The sequence below is a fragment of the Benincasa hispida genome, chromosome 4 (assembly GCF_027475165.1).
Source record: "Benincasa hispida cultivar pf3 chromosome 4, pf3_genome.v1.1, whole genome shotgun sequence".
NCBI classification, from domain to species: Eukaryota; Viridiplantae; Streptophyta; class Magnoliopsida; order Cucurbitales; family Cucurbitaceae; genus Benincasa; species Benincasa hispida.
Window position 1 is genome coordinate 65,716,729 of NC_143481.1, and position 17,233 is coordinate 65,733,961.

Sequence of the window (17,233 nt, forward strand, 5' to 3'; positions counted from 1 at the left end):
TCCCCTTGGAGGGTTGTAACATAGGATTCGGAACAACACAGGCTTCAGTAAAATGAATAGGGTCTTATAGTTCCATCTTGGATGTTGTCTTTTATTTTGGATGGAAATTCATACCGTCCTATAGGATCTGAAAATGGCGGGTCACACTTACAAGAATTACTAAGTTGTTAGTAAAGATCTTGACCGAAAACGATAACTAAACGACTATAGGAATAAGAGTTATTCTGGAGACAATACGAATAAGAGTTATTCAGGGGGATAATGTTTAGTCAAATTTGTTTGTTTTAGTGAAGGAGTATATGACTGCCCCTCGGTAGCACATATTCTGACTCACTAAAGTATCGTTGCAAATAAATAATGGTTATGGGTACATTATTACTTTTTGCTAAAACTTGATTTTGGATTTAGTTACAATTTGCTAATTAGAATTTGTTTGAATTTTATCAACATGTCGAATTCCTCTAGAATACTCACTTCCAATGTACATAACGATAAAATCAAATGGACAAACAAATTACTAGCGGTTGATTACACCAAAAGAATTTTAACGGAGGATTGTTCTCTATCTCCCAACTCATCTGAAATTATGAATTATATAGATGAGAGTGTTGAATTTGAACAACAAGATAAATATGATTTACTTGTTATCAAAGCATGTTTAGTGGAAAACGATAAAATCTGGATAATTGATTCAGGTGCCGCTAATCATGTATGTATATCTCATAGGAAACAAGTTCCTGGAGATAGTTGACAGAAGGTGAAACAATCTTTAAGGTAGAGTCCGGGGAGATTGTTTCAGCCAAAGCAGTGGGAGATATGAAGTTATTTATAGGAGATAAGTACATTTATTTGAAAAATGTATATTATATTCCTTCTACGAAAAGGAATCTAATATCTATATCTTGTTTGCTAGAACAAAATCATAAAGTTTATTTTGAAAATGATGAAGTGTTAATCAATATGGGAAATAAATAGATTTCATTTGCAAAATTAGAAAATAACTTGTACATGTTAAAACCAACTGAGGTCAAAGCTGTTTTAAACATAGAGATGTTTAAAACTGCTGGGACTCATAAGAAGAGGAAGATTTCTCCAAATGCTTATCTTTGGCACTTCATAATGGGTCACATAAATCTCAACAGGATTGAGAGATTGGTTAAGAGCGGTCTTCTAAATAAGTTGGAAGACAGTTCATTACCACCATGTGAGTCTTGTTTTGAGAGTAAAATGACAAAAAGATCTTTTTGTTGGAAAAGGTTTTAGAGCCAAAGAACCCCAGAGCTGATTCACTCAGACCTTTGTGGGCCTCTAAATGTTAGAGCAAGAGGAGGGTATGAATATTTCATCATTTTTATAGATGTTTATTCCAGGTCTGGGCATGTTTACCTAATGCACCAAAAGTCTGAAACTTTTGAAAAGTTCAAAGAGTATAAGGTTGAGGTTGAGAACCAATTTGGTAAAAAGATTAAAACACTTCGATTAGATCGAGGTGGTGAGTATATGGACATGGAATTCCAGAACTATTTGATAGAACATGGAATTCAGTCTCAACTCACAGCCCTGGCACACCTCAGCAAAACGGTGTGGCAGAAAGAAGAAACAGAACCTTGTTGGACATGGTTCGTTCCATGATGAGTTACGCTTAGTTATCAAATTCTTTTTGGGGACACACAGTTGGGACTACGGTGTATATTTTGAACATGGTTCCCTCGAAAGCTATTTCTAAAACAACTTACGAGCTCTGGAGAGGACGTAAAGGAAATTTATATCACTTCAGGATTTGGAGTTGTCCAGCACATGTGTTGGTGCAAAATCCTAGAAAGTTGGAACACCGTTCAAAAGTATGCCTATTTGTAGGCTACCCAAAAGAAACAAAAGGTGGTCTCTTTTATGATCCTCAGGAAGATAAAGTATTTGTATCAACAAATGCAACCTTCCTGGAGAAAGATTATATAAAGAACCATCAACCTCGTAGTAGGCTAGTAATAGAAGAAATGACTAGAGAAACGATAAATACATCAACAAAAGTTGTTGATAGAGCTGGTTCTTCAACAAAAGTTGTTGACAGATTAGGTCCATCAACAAGAGTTGTTGATGAAACTGATACTCCACATCATTCTCAAGAGTTGAGAATGCCCCGTCGTAGTGGGAGGGTTGTGCAATAGCCTAACCATTACATGGGTTTAACTGAAACTCAACTCATCATACCAGATGATGGTTTAGAGCATCCATTATCTTTTAATCAAGCAATAAATGATGTGGATAAAGACCATTGGAGTAAAGCCATGGACCTTGAAATGAAATCTATGTATTTCAATTTTGTCTGGGATCATGTAGATCAACCGAAAAGGGTAAAACCCATTGGTTGCATGTGGATCTACAAGAGAAAACGAGATCAAGCTGGTAAAGTACAGACCTACAAAGCTAGGCTTATGGCAAAAGGGTTTACCCAAAGAGAAAGGGTAGATTTTGAAGAAACCTTCTCTCCAGTTGCCATGATAAAGTCTATTAGAATACTCTTGTCCACAGCCACATTTTATGATTATAAAATATGACAAATGGATGTCAAGACGGCTTTTTTGAATGGCTATCTTGAATAGAGTATCTATATGTCTCAACTAGAAGGGTTTATACAACAGGGTCAAGAGCAAAAGGTTTGCAAGTTTAATTGATCCATGTATGGATTAAAACAAGCTTCTAGATCTTGGAATATGAGATTTGACGTTGTGATCAAATCTTATGGCTTTGAACAAAATGTCGATGAACCCTGTGCATATAAGAAAATCGTCAACAACACTGTCGCTTTTTTGGTATTGTATGTTGATGATATTCTACTCATTGGGAATGAGGTAGAATATCTTGCTAACGTTAAGAGATGGTTGGTTTCACAATTTCAAATGAAAGATTTGGGAGAAGCACAGTATGTTCTTGGAATCCAAATAGTTCAAGTTCACAAGAATAGAACATTGGCATTATCTCAAGCATCTTATATAGACAAGATGTTGTCTAGGTATAAAATGCAAAATTCCAAGAAAGGATTTTTACCTTTCAGGCATGGAATTCCCCTGTCTAAGCAACAGAGTCCTAAGACACCTCAAGACATTGAGAAGATGAATCGAATTCCATATGCATCTGTAGTTGGGAGTTTGATGCATGCAATGTTGTGTACTCGTCTCGATATATGCTATGCCGTAGGAATTGTCAGCAGATTTCAGTCGAATCCTGGTCATGACCATTGGACTACTATTAAAAACATTCTCAAGTATCTTTAGAGAACAAGAGATTATATGCTCGTGTATGGTGCTAAGGATCTGATCCTTACTAGATACACTAATTCTGACTTGTATTGTGGACTCCATAATGGCAGCTGATTATGTAGCTGCAAGTGAAGCACCAAAAGAAGCAGTATGGCTCATAAAGTTCCTGACAGATTTGGAAGTAGTTCCTAATATGCATCTTTCTGTCACTCTCTGTTGTGACAATAGTGAAGCAGTTGCAAATTCAAAGGAACCACAAAGCCATAAAAGGGGAAAGCATATCGAGCGAAAGTACCATCATCAGGGAGATTGTACACAGAGGAGACGTAATTGTCACCTAGATTGCTTCCAAAGACAACTTAGCTGATCCATTTACGAAGGCCCTCTTGGCTAAAGTGTTCGAGGGTCACCTAATAGGACTAGGTCTACGAGTTTTGTATCGCTAGGGCAAGTGGGAGAATTTATAGGTATTGTAATGCCCTAGTTTATTGTATTTGTACATTTTATTCTCCCCATGTAAATTCAACATTGTATATATTTGTATATATTGATCCACTGGAGTTTTAGTCCAAGTGGGAGTATTGTTGGGTTTTATGTTCTAAAATTCGCAGTTTGTAAAATGATAAACATTTTCTATAATCAATATACTTATTATTGATTTCATAAATTGTATGAAAGTCTAACTCAAATAAACTAAGACCCGTGACTATTGTATGAGTATTTGAACTTTATGTAGAGACATAAGAGTGGATCAGGTTCGAGTAAATAGTCAAAATGATCTATGGTACATGAAATAAGGTTGGGTACCTTATTCTGGTAACACCATTGGATGCGGCCTACTCTGTAATTATTACAAAGAGTTGTAAAGTGCTACATACAAAGTGATTCTAATTCGTACACGTTATGACATGAGGACTAGGGGCATCCTATGCAATGAGTTTTCTTAAGACCAGGACCAAGAAATAAGTCACTCTTACTTTATAACGTTGTTTACTGTATAAGACTGACTATTTCACCTAGATGACCTAGGTAACTCAATCTTAACCCTGAACTAACTATGAACTCCTGTTTATTTGGGATTGTCCTTAGATTTGCATAGGTGAGGGTTGGCTTAATAGCGTCGGGTCAATAAGACTTCTATTTCAGGGGTAAGACCGGATAGATAGCTTGGGACATAGGGTACAAGACGGAGTTCATGCCTACCCGATTTAGGGATAGGAGAAAGATTGTTCTCTCAACTACTGAATCCAGGTCTTGAACAAGAGGCACCACCCTCTCACTGCACTGAGAAAGTTTGGTTTAGTGATTGGATCACAAACCAGTTGTTCATGAGAAGATCAGTAGGGACTTAAGGAATAAGATGTAATCTCGGGGGTGAAACAGATATTTGACCCAGTCGTTATTACGAACAACCTGTGAAGGGTCGACTAGCTGATTATGGTTAAATCATGTGGACATAATATATCTACAGTGAGGGGAGTGCAACTATGGGCTTTAGTGGAGTGACCCATTAGTTAACGAATGAGGATTAATCTGGTCTAATGAGTTTAGCCAATTAATCTCGAATCGTTGGAGCCCATGATTTGTAGGTCCGCAAGGTCTCCTTACTAGCTCATAACGGACTAGCTCTAGAATAGCGTGATAAGTTAATTTGAAACGTTTAAATTAGAATTAAGGGAATTAGTGATTATATGAGATATAATTACTTGTTTAATTTGAGAATTAAACAGAATAGGAGAATTTATATATATTTAAATATGATTTAAATATATAAGATGGATTTGTGTAAAAATTAATTTAATATTTGATATTAAATTAAGTAAGTTTTATTTAAAATTTATTTATGAAATTAATTTTATTTTTCAGTTTTAAAATCAAAATGAATTTTAAAAACAAATTTTGATTTTGGAGATAAAATTGAAAAAAAGAAGAAAGAAAAAAAAAAAAAAAAACACACACACACTAAAATGGAAAATGTTGTTTTCCATTATCCATCACCTAAGTAGCTCACATAAATAGCATTCTCTTTGCCTTGTCTTCTCCAAGCATGAGCTGCAACTCATGCAACTCTCTCCTTTGCATGTTGATCTGCAATATAGGAAAGAGATTGGAGTGAAAATCGGGCATGCAATCTATAGATAAGTTTAGAGAAAATTTAGGTTGAAGAAAGGGTTCTTCACCAAGATTGCTGTTGTGAGATTTTCTTCTTCATCCCTTGATTCAAGCTTGTTTTGAGTCCCACAACTCAATCTAGAGCACCAAGAGAATAGTGGGGAAGATCTTGAGGTGGTCTGCAACATAGATTCGGAGAAGATAGCAGCTAGAGAAGGAGCTTTGAAGAAGTTCTACAAGAGGTATGTCTTGAAACTCACTTGTTTTCTGCAAGAGCATGCTTTATATTTTGCCAAAATTAGTGAATTAAAGTGCTTAGATGATCCTTGTGCTTCTGTTTTGCTGATACAATCCTACAATTGGTATCAGAGCATCATATAAGCATTCAATTCGGTTTAATTTTGGTTTGGTGGGTGTTTTATATGAGAAATATGAAACTGATGCACTAATATGGTTTTTTGAGTTTGGCATTTTAATTCTCTTTATTTTCTCATTTAAATTTGTAATTGATTCTTGTTTGATGAGATTTTATGTATTAGCAAGAGTCTGTAATTTATTTGGAGTCATTAGAGTTAAAATTAAGATGTAATTAAAGAAACAAGTGAAGGAGGTCGAGCTGCTGTTCCAGTTTTTCAGCTTCTACTCAGAATCATTGTTGAGGTTCCGTTGCTAAGCGATCGTCTAGCTTTAGACACTACACAATGTGAAGAAAAGCTAGACGATCGTATAGCAATGGGCGTTGGTCGTTGTGATGTTGAACGCAAACGATCGTGTACCTGCGGAAGCTAAGCGATGCATTCAATTTGCTATACGATAGCACTAAGTGATTGCTTAGCTTTTGCGTGGGAACTAAACGATACGTTGAATTTACTATATAATGGTACTACACGATCGTTTAGCTACGATGCACGCTAAGCGATGTGATGAAGTGCTACGCGATAACATTGAGCGATCGTTTAGATGCGGAGCTAAGCGATCGTGTTGACGAAATGCTAAGCGATGCGATGATGTTCTATACGATGAAGCTAAGCGATCATTTAGCTACGGCGGATACTAAACGAAGACATGAAGCACTAGGTGATGGTGTTAAATGATCGTTTAGTTCTATATGATAGAGCTAAGCGATAGCTAAACAATGGAGTTCAGCGATCGTGTAGTTCTATACGATAGAGCTAAGCGATCGTTTAGCTTCGGCAGACACTAAGCGATCGTGTAGTTCTATGCGATAAAGCTAAGCGATCGTTTAGTTGAGGCAAACACTAAGCGATCGTGTAGTCTGGAAAACTTTACTTGAAAATTTCATTAAGTTCCATAGCAATGCTGTTATGAATAGGATCTACTAGAACTTGATAACCTTGCTCAACGAGCTACAGACTTTCCAATCCTTGATGAAAGTCAAGGAACAGAAGGGTGAGGCAAATGTTGCCTCGTCCTCCAAAAATTTCTTCAGAGGTTTGACCTTTTGAACTAAGTTTGTGCCTTCCTCTTCTGACACCAAAAAGTGGAAGAAAAAGAAGAAAGGTGGAAAGAGGAAAGCTAACCTACCAATTGCTGTCCAAAAGGGCAAGAAGGCCAAGGCTGCAAAGGGAATATGTTTCCATTGCAACCAGAAGAGACATTGGAAAAGAAATTGTCCCAAATACTTGATCGACAAGAATAAGACAAAGCAAGGTAAATACGATTTACTTGTATTAGAAACTTGTTTAGGGAAGAATGATGATTCAGCCTGGATAATTAATTCTGGAGCCACTAACCACATTTGTTCTTCATTTCAGAGAATTGATTCCTATCGGCAGCTGGCACCTGGTGAGATGATGATGCGTGTAGGAACTGGACACATTGTCTCTGCAAGGGCAGTGGGAGGACGTCAACTTACTTTACAGAAACGTTATATTTTGTTGGAAAATGTATATGTAGTTCCTGACTTGAAAAGAAACTTAATTTCTGTAAAGTATTTAATTGAACAAAATTATACATGATCTTTTCTGTAAATAAAGTGTTTACTAACAAAAATGATATTAATATTCATTTTGTTAAGCTGGAAGACAATTTTTATATGTTAAGACCGTTAGCAACAAAAGCTCTTCTAAACATTGAACTGTTTAAGACTGTGATAACTCAGAATAAAAGATAGAAAATTTCTCTTAAAGAAAATGTCATCTTTGACACATAAGATTAGGACACATAAATCTCAATAGGATTGAGAGACTGGTTAAAATTGGACTTCTAAGTGAGTTAGAATAAAATTCTATACATGTATGCGAGTCATGCCTTGAAGGCAAAATGACTAAAAGATCTTTTACTGGAAAAGGTCAAGGGCCAAAGAACCTTTAGAACTTGTACATTCATACCACTTTGATCTGATGAATGTTAAGGTAAAAGGAGGGTTTGAATATTTCATCACTTTTATTGATGATTAGGAATGTTCAAAAAACTCGATGACCCGAAGAAACTAATCAACCCAACCTAACCCGTGCGGTTTGGGTTCGGTTCGGTTCAAATAAATTAAAATTTTATAGGTTGGGTTGGTTCATGGGTTCACCTAATATAACCCAAACCAACCCGAATCAACCCGAATTTATTATTAACTTTAAAATATATTTTTTTCTTAGTTATAACACAATTATTTATACATATATTGATTTTAATTTTATTTAATTCTTTTTTTTTTTGAATAATTTATTCTTCAACGACTCTTAGAAGTAGTTTCTTTACACTTTAGAAAGAAAATTTTCACTATATAACTTGAAATTGAGTTGTTAATCTTAATTCAATATATAAAAATAACTAAATTAGACTTTTATATATTTACGTTTTGCTTCTTTTTAGAATAAAATTTTAAATAAATGACCCAATTAACCCGAACCAACCCAACCCAAATATTTCATGGTTGGGTTGGGTTGGGTTCATTTGTTAATAAATGTTATTTGGGTTGAAAAAATTTACAACCCGAACAATTGGGTTGGGTCTAAAAAGTCTTTCAACCAAACCTAACCCAACTCATGAACTCCCCTAGTAGACATTATAGTCTTACTTATGGATTTTGTAGACATTTGAAAACATTGTTGCCTATATTTTGAATTTTGTAGACATTATGGTCTTTCTTGTGAATTTTGGAGACTTGTTTTGTTATAATAGATTTTGGATATCGTTCTTGTGGATTGTGAAATTTTATGTGTTTTTTATTGGTGATTCCAAGTTTTTTTTTTAAGGGAACCGATGGAACCGAACCAACCCAATCCATTTTTTATGAGTTGGTTTGGCTTAGGTTCATAATTTAATAAGGATTAGTTTGGGTTAGAAAAATACACAAACCGAACCATAGGGTTGGGCCTAAAATATCCCTAAACTCAATCCAACCCAACCCACGAATACCCCTATTGATGATTATTCCAGATATGGGTATGTTTATTTAATGCAACATAAGCCTGACGCCTTTGAAAAGTTCAAGGAATACAAGGCAGAAGTTGAAAATGCATTAAATAAAACAATTAAAACATTTTGATTTGATCGGCGTGGAGAGTATATGAATCTAAAATTCCAAGACTATTTAATAAAGCATGGAATTGTATCCCAACTCTCGACACTTGGTACACCTCGGCAGAATGATGATTGAGTAAACATGCATAACACGGAAGCAAACATAATCATTAAGCACTCTAATTCCATTAATTTGAGTAACAAGCATGCAAACTCAAAGTTTCCAACAGTAAGATTTCAGTTTGAATACCTTTGATGATTTCTATTTTTTCCTTGCAATCTCCACATAATTGACCTCAAATCCTACAGTAGACCACCAAGAGAGTCTTCTCTACTAATCTCAACCCTGGATTGAGTGGTGGAACTCCAATTAAGAGGGTATTTTGGATTGGATTTGAGGGTTTGACAGAAAATCAAATTTTCAGTAGAATTCAGTAATTGATATTTCATCACCCTTCAAATCCCAATGAAATTTGAAGTATTTAAACAAATTAACCATGCAAAAGTGATTAATTAACTAATTGACACTTCAAATAGCACTAGATTAGTAGGCTAGGTGTTTAAAATTGGAAAAATCCACTATAGATTTGATTTTGGGATATATCCACTAAAAAAATCAAAATTTCAATTTTAATTTAATTTAATTTAATTTTTTAACATAATTAAATTAAATAAAATATAAATTCTAATTCTAAAATTGAATTTTTTAAATTGAAATTGATTTAATTAGATAATTAATTAAAGATATTTAATTAATTCATAATAACTTAATATCAAATATTAAATTAAGAAAACACCTAATTCAAACAAAAATCCTTATTCATGTAATCAATATTTAAATATATTGAACTCTCAAAATATGTTTAATTTCAATAAATTTAAATATTAATTATATTAAATATAATCATCCAAACCCTAATTCAAATTTGAACATTTCAAATTCACTTAATGTTCTAATCTAAGGTTTGATCTTTTTATGAGCTATTAGAGGGATCTAATGGACCTACAGATCATGAGCTCCAACGATTTGAGATTAATTGGTTAAACTCTTTAAACCAAATTAATCAATATTTGTTAACTACCAAGACATACCACTATAGCTCAGTAGTTGCACTCTTCTCATTATAGATATATTTCTATCCACTTGATTTAAACATAATCAGTAAGTCGATCCTTAACAGGTTGTTCGTATTTACAGCTAGGTCAAAATTACCATTTTACCCCTGTAATACATCTTGATCCTTCACGGGTTTGTTTATTGGATTTATAAATAAATGCAGTTCAATAATACTTTTATTGGATTTATAAATAAACGTAGTTCAATAATACCTTTATTACGAATAGAATATGTTTAATGTTTACAAACTAGAGTTTTAGGACATTTCCAACAGTGTATTAGAAATAAGAAATTGAACCTTGTTGGACACGGTTCGATCTATGATGATATATGTTTCCTTACCTGACTCGTTTTGGGGATATGCAGTGCAGACTGCAGCTTACATTTTGAACTGCGTTCTATCCAAAAGTGTTACTGGAACATCTTTGGAATTATGGATTGGTCATAAAGGTAATTTACTCCATTTCAGGATCTAGGGTTTCCCAACATATGTGTTTATGGCAAATCCTATTAAATTGGAGTCTCGTTCAAAATTATGCCTATTTGTAGGTTACCCTAAAGGAATGAGATGTGGTTACTTCTACGATTCTAAAGATAATAAAGTGTTTGTGTCGACAAATGCTACCTTTTTAGAAGACAACCACACAAAGGAGCATAAACCCCATAGTAAGATAGTGTTAAATGAAATTTCCAGTGAAACTACTGAATCTTCAACAAGAGTTGTTGAAAAGCCCAACACCTCAATAAGAGTTGTTAAAGTTGGTTCATCTAGAAGGTCAAATCCATCTCAAACGTTGAGGAAGCCTCACGTAATGGGAGGGTTGCGAACCTGCCTATTCGTTATATGGGTTTAATAGAAACCCTAGCTATCGTAGCTGACTGAGATGTTAAGGATCCATTGTCTTACAAGCCAATGGAGGATGTTGAAAAATATGAATGGATCAAAGTTATGAATCTCGAAATAGAGTCTACTTCAATTCAGTTTGGGATCTTGTAGATCAACCTGATGAGGTTAAATCTATAGGTTGCAAATGGATCTACAAGAGAAAACGGGGTGCTGATAGAAAGGTGAAAACCTTCAAGGCTAGACTTGTGGCAAAGGGTTATACCCAAGTTGAGGGGGTCGACTATGAGGATACTTTCTCACCTATTGCTATGTTGAAGTCTATTCGGATACTCTGTCCATTGCCTCATATTATGACTATGAGATTTGAAAAATGGATGTCAATACTGCTTTTCTGAATTGCAATCTTGAGGAGACCATATATATGGAGTAGCCTAAAGGATTCATAATCCAAGGTCAAAAGCAAAAGGTTTGCAGGCTTAATCGATCTATTTATGGATTGAAACAAGTTTCTTGAACTTGGAATATAAGCTTTGATATTGCGGTCAAATCTTATGGCTTTGATCAGAATTGTTATAAACCTTGTGTTTACAAGAGAATCATCAATAGTTCAGTAGCTTTCTTGTATTGTATGTAGACAATATCCTACTCATTGGGAAATATGTAGGTCTACTGACTGAAATTAAAAATTGGCTAGCGACCCAATTCCAAATGAAAGATTTGGGAGAGGCGTAGTTTGTTCTGGGCATTCAGATCTTTAGAGATCGAAAGAACAAAATGTTGGCCCTGTCTCAAGCATCGTACATTGACAAGATTCTTCTCAAGTTTTCAATGCAGAACTCCAAGAGAGGCTTGCTCCCTTTCAGTCATGGAGTTATTTTATCTAAGGAACAATATCTTAAGACACCTTAAGAGGTTAAGGAAATGAGACGGACTCCTTATGCATGGGTTGTGGTAGCCTGATGTATATGATGTTATGTACTGGACCTAATATCTACTATGCGGTGGGGATTGTCAGTAGATATCAGTCTAATCCAGGATTTGTTCACTAGACTACCGTTAAAAACATCCTTAAGTATCTTCAGAGAAAGAAGGAGTACATGCTCGTGTATGGTTTTAAGGATTTGATCTTTACAGGATCCATAGACTCTGATTTCCAGACTGATAAGGATTCTAGGAAATCCACTTCAGGGTAAGGATTTTAGACTGATAAAGACTGGTTAAGTATGATTGTTAGAAAATCTACGAGTTAGAGGAAGAGGCAATCATAGGATTTTCAGACGGAGCCAAAATCCTTAAGCGAAACCCGACAGTTCAGGATGCACAAGTTCAGGATCTGCAAATTCAAGATCCACAAGTTCAGGACCCTCCTGTATAAGAGGATCCCTTGTCGCCTAGTGGCTCTTCTGGATCTGGGTGGCAGAGAACTCAGCTAAGAAGTCGAACCCATAATACAACTATGCCTCTGTAGAATCGATTTCCCCTCCCATACCAGTCGAGGATACTACAATGGTTGTAGCAATAGGAGAAGTCATCAAGAGGGCAATGATGGGACAACTAAAAAACCTTGTGGCAGAGCAGATAGCCCAGAATACCTAGTCACAATAAATCCCACCCACACAGGTCTCAACACTGCAAGTACAGGTCCAAAATCAGTTACAGGACTAGAATATGTAAGACTTATCAGTGGAGGCTAAACACCTGTGGGACTTCAGATTGTATAACCCTCGTACCTTCAATGGGTTGCTGGAGGACCCTACAAAGGAAGAGATGTGGATGTCCTCCATCGAGACTATATTCTACATGAACTATCTAAAAGACCATAAACTTCAGTGTGCAGTATTTGCATTGACGGGCGAGGCATAAATTTGGTGGCAATCGGCAGAAAGATCAGTGGACACCATTGGAGGGTTGGTTACTTGGAACTAGTTCAAAGAGCGATTCTATGAACAGTACTTTTCCGTCAAAATGAGGTACAATAAACAAGCGAAATTCATGAATCTGAAGCAAAGGGCCATGTCTGTGGTGGAATACGAACGAGAATTTACCAAATTGTCTCGTTTTGCTCCCAAAATAGTGGTCGCAATAGAGGACAAGACGAAAATTTCAACCAGAGTCTGAAGATCGAACTGAGAGGCCAAGTACTGGCTCATGAGCCCACAAGTTATGCAACGACATTTCGTGTAGCAATGAGGATAGATTCCACAGCTAGGTGAGATCGTAGGGACTAGGATCCTCTTCTGATTAGAAAAGGAAGGCAGATCAAAAGGCTCCTGAGCCTCAGCCTCAGTAAAATAGCCAGAATTCAGATAGACCTCCATGTCATTGAAGGCAGCAGGATCCTCATACCATAACTGCTAAAGAGAATAGAGCGTCGTGTAGTTCTTGGGGAAAACATCATTAGGGACACTGCTTTGTGGGCAGTAGAGTGTGTTTTCATTGTAGATAGAAAGGGCACATCACTAATAAATGCCCCAAAAGAAACTCATCAAGAAACAAGGATTAGCCTTACAGGGCACATCTGAGGGGACCGGGTAGACAACAATAGCATGGTCGTGTTTATTCGACCACTCGGCAGAAGGCCAAGAAATCAGGCACTGTGGTGACAGGTACGCTCCCAATCTTGGGACACTATGATTTGGTATTTTTTACTCTAGCTCATCCCACTCATTTATATCACCACTATTGTGCAACATGCTATGTTAGAACTAGGGCCTTTACATTATGTCCTATCAGTCTCTACTCTGTTTGGAGAAATTATGTTAGCTAGTGAAAAGTTAAAGGTGTGTCAGTTTGAAATAGCAAAACATACACTAGATGTGACCTTAATAGTCTTGGACATGCATGATTTTGACGTAATATTGGGCATGGATTGGTTAGCTATTAACCATGCCAGTATAGACTGCTCTCACAAATTGTAAAAAGGTACCAATGTGCAGCGGAAGAAACCAGGATTCATAAGCACTCTAATTCATTAATTTTGGCAGAAAAGAAAACATGCTTCAAAAGAAAAAAATGGGTTTCATGACATACCTTTGAAGAACTTCCTCTAAGCTTCGATTCAGCTGCAAATCTCCAGAAGATCTTATTGTACACCACCCCAAGATCTTCCCTACTATCCTCTTGGAGCTCAAGATTGAGTAGTGGGACTCAAAATAAGCTGAAATTAAGGGAATTTGGAGAAGCTCATAGCAGCAACCATGTAGAAGAACACCCTTCTTCTCTCCAATTTTTCTCAGAGTTTTGTTCGGTTTCTCTTCTCCAAAACACTCCAAAATATTCTATATATTGTAGACATTCATGCAAAGAAGTTTGTTGCATCAGATGTACCTCACACTTGGAGTTAATGAAAAGTTAAAGTGGGTTGTTGGTGAGCTAGTTCATGGAGTAAATGGAAAATCAATTTTTCCAACTTTGTGTTTTTCTTTTCTTTTTCAATTTTATCAAAATTGATTTCAAAAATCAATTTTATTTAATAAAACTGAAAAATATTATTAATTTTACAAAATTAGTTTCATAAATTAATTTTCTTTAATAAAATTAATAAATAATTATTTAATCAATTTAAATAATTCTAATTAATTTAATATCAAATATTAAATTAATTTTTAACACAATTCCATCTTCAAATATTTAAATAATATTTAAATATTATCTCTCCAAATTCATTTAATTCTAATTTGAACACTTCAAATTAACTTATCACGCTATTCTAGGGCTTATCCATTTACGAGCTAGTAGGGAGACCTCGCGGACCTATAGATCATAGGCTCCAACGATCTGAGATTAATCGGTTAAACTCATTAGACCGATCTAACCACCATTCATTAACTAATGGGTGATTCCGCTAAAGCCCATAGCTGAACTCTCCTCACTGTAGATATATTATGTCCACTCGATATAACCATGATTAGTAAGTTAACCCTTCACAGGTTGCTCGTAATAACGGTTGGGTCAAATCTCTGTTTTACTCCCGAAATTACCTCTTATTCCTTAAGTTCCACTGATTCCCTAATGAACAATTGTGATCCAATCAACAAATCGAATCTCTCTCAGGCCAATGACAGGGTGAGGCCTCTTATTCAAGACCCAGAATCAACACTTGAAAGGAACAACCTCTCTACTAACCCTAATCGGGTAGGAGTGAATTCCCTCTTACACCCTATGTTCCTAGCTATTCATCCGGTCTTATCCCCAAAATAGTAAGCTTATTGAGTAGAGGAAATTAGTCTACTCTCACCATTTGCATATCAAAGGATAATCTCGAACAAACAGGAGTTCATAGTTAGCTCAGGATTAAGGTTAAGTTACCTAGGTCATCGCTTTGAAATAGTCAGTCTTAAATAGTAAACAGCGTTATAAAGTAAGAGTGACAGGTTTTGTGGTCCGATCTTGCACAAAACGCATTTGCACAGGACACCCCCACTCCTCATGTCTTAACATGCACGAATTAGGATCACTTCATATGTAGCACTTTACAACTCTTTGTAACAACTACAGAGTAGGCCGCATCCAATAGTGTTACCAGAATAAGGTACCCAACCTTATTCATATACTATAGATCATTTTGACTATTTACTCGAACCTGATCCACTTGTATGTCTCCATATAAAGTTCAAGTACACATATAATAGTCAAGGGACTTAGGTTTATTAGATTTCTAAAGAACAATATATTCAACAACAACTTTATTGAATTCTTAGAATAAGTTCTAATGTTTACAAAACCACGAGTTTTAGGACATAAAACCCAACAAACTCGCACTTGGACTAAAACTCCAGTGGTAAATTATATATCTGATATATAAGACTGAATTTCTAAGTTTTATAGAGAAATACAATAAACTAGGGCATCCTATACCCATGGTTTTACCATTTGGTATCTCATACCTGATATTTCTCCCACTTGCCCTAGGTTATTAACCTCCGGTATTTCTAGTCTTACTAGATGATTCTTAAACACTTTAGCCGAGAGAATCATTGTAAACATATTAGTATACAAATAGGCTTCATATGGGGAATTCATCTATTTCTCAATGGCTAGGAAGCACATTTTCCTCCCACTATATTGAGGTACTCTCAACTCTGGTCTGAATTGCCTTAACAACTCTTGTTAATAGTCAGAGCTAGAAATCTTAAATTCATTATACTTCGATCTTAGCCATTTAAATATCTAAATATTTGCTGATGGCTATTAACAATTTGATTCTTAATAGAAGTTGCTATGAGATAGAACAAACATATTTCTTGAAAAAACATTTCATTCATAACAAAAAAATATGTACAAAAGGTTCATTACAAGATTTAACAAAAACAGGTAATTTACATCTTCATTAGCAACTTCTCCTACTGGATGAGATGAGCCAACGATCTCTAGGATCTAAGCATCCTGTTTGCCTTTCTCTACTCTCTTCTCTGCAAGATATTTAGGGAAATTTCTCTTCCAGTGCCCCAGCTCGTTGTAGTGGAAACATTTTCCTTTCTTTGCAGCAGTTTTCTTGCTCTTCTTACCAGTAGGCTTTTTCCCTTTCCCTTTGTCTTTCTTCGCTGGAACACTCTTAGTCTGCGAAGACAAGGCAACTTCAAGCTTGGAGGACATTCCTCTCTTCTCTGTAGAAGCAACATTTACTTCTAGTACTGGTTCCAGACCTTTAGTTCTCAACATGGTCTGAAAAGCCTGCAGCTCATTAAGCAGAGTTGTCAAGTTGTATTCGATTTTATTCATCAAGGCATTGGTACAAAATTGCAGAAAACTCTTCGGAAGAGATTCTAGAATAAAGCCAACTTGACTTCTCTCATCCATCATAGCACCGTTCACTTCAACCATATTAAAGTGGACCATTATGTACAAGAAATGTTCACGAACATTGGTCCCCTCTTTCATGCGACTATTGTAAACGTATTTGATAGCATCATGCCACAGGGTGAAGGTCGGCTGTCTAAACATCCCTCTTAGAGATTCCATAATCTCTTTGGCAGTGTTCATACCCTCGTGTTTTTTTTTTTTTTTTTTTTGCCAAAACGTCAAACAGGCTAGCGAGAATATAAGTGGGACATAGTTTTGTGTACTTTTATATTAGTATGACTTTTATGATGTACACCTCACTAGCTTTAGGACAAGTGGGACATAGTTTGGGTTGATACCCTAAATCTTGTTGGTCATGTAGTTTGTAATTGTATTGTACAAATAATTTATTTATTTAATAAAATCTGAGGTATTTTATTTCACATTTAGTAGCATTAACCCACAAAACTAATAAACTAACATCCAAGGTGATCTTCTGTAGCTTAAACATGTATGTAGAGACATACAGGTGAATTGTGTTTAAGTGATAACCTAAATGGTCTGTAGTAGATGGATAAGGCTAGGTACCTTATCCTGGTGACACTACGAATATGTCCCGCTTTGTAGATGTTACAATTG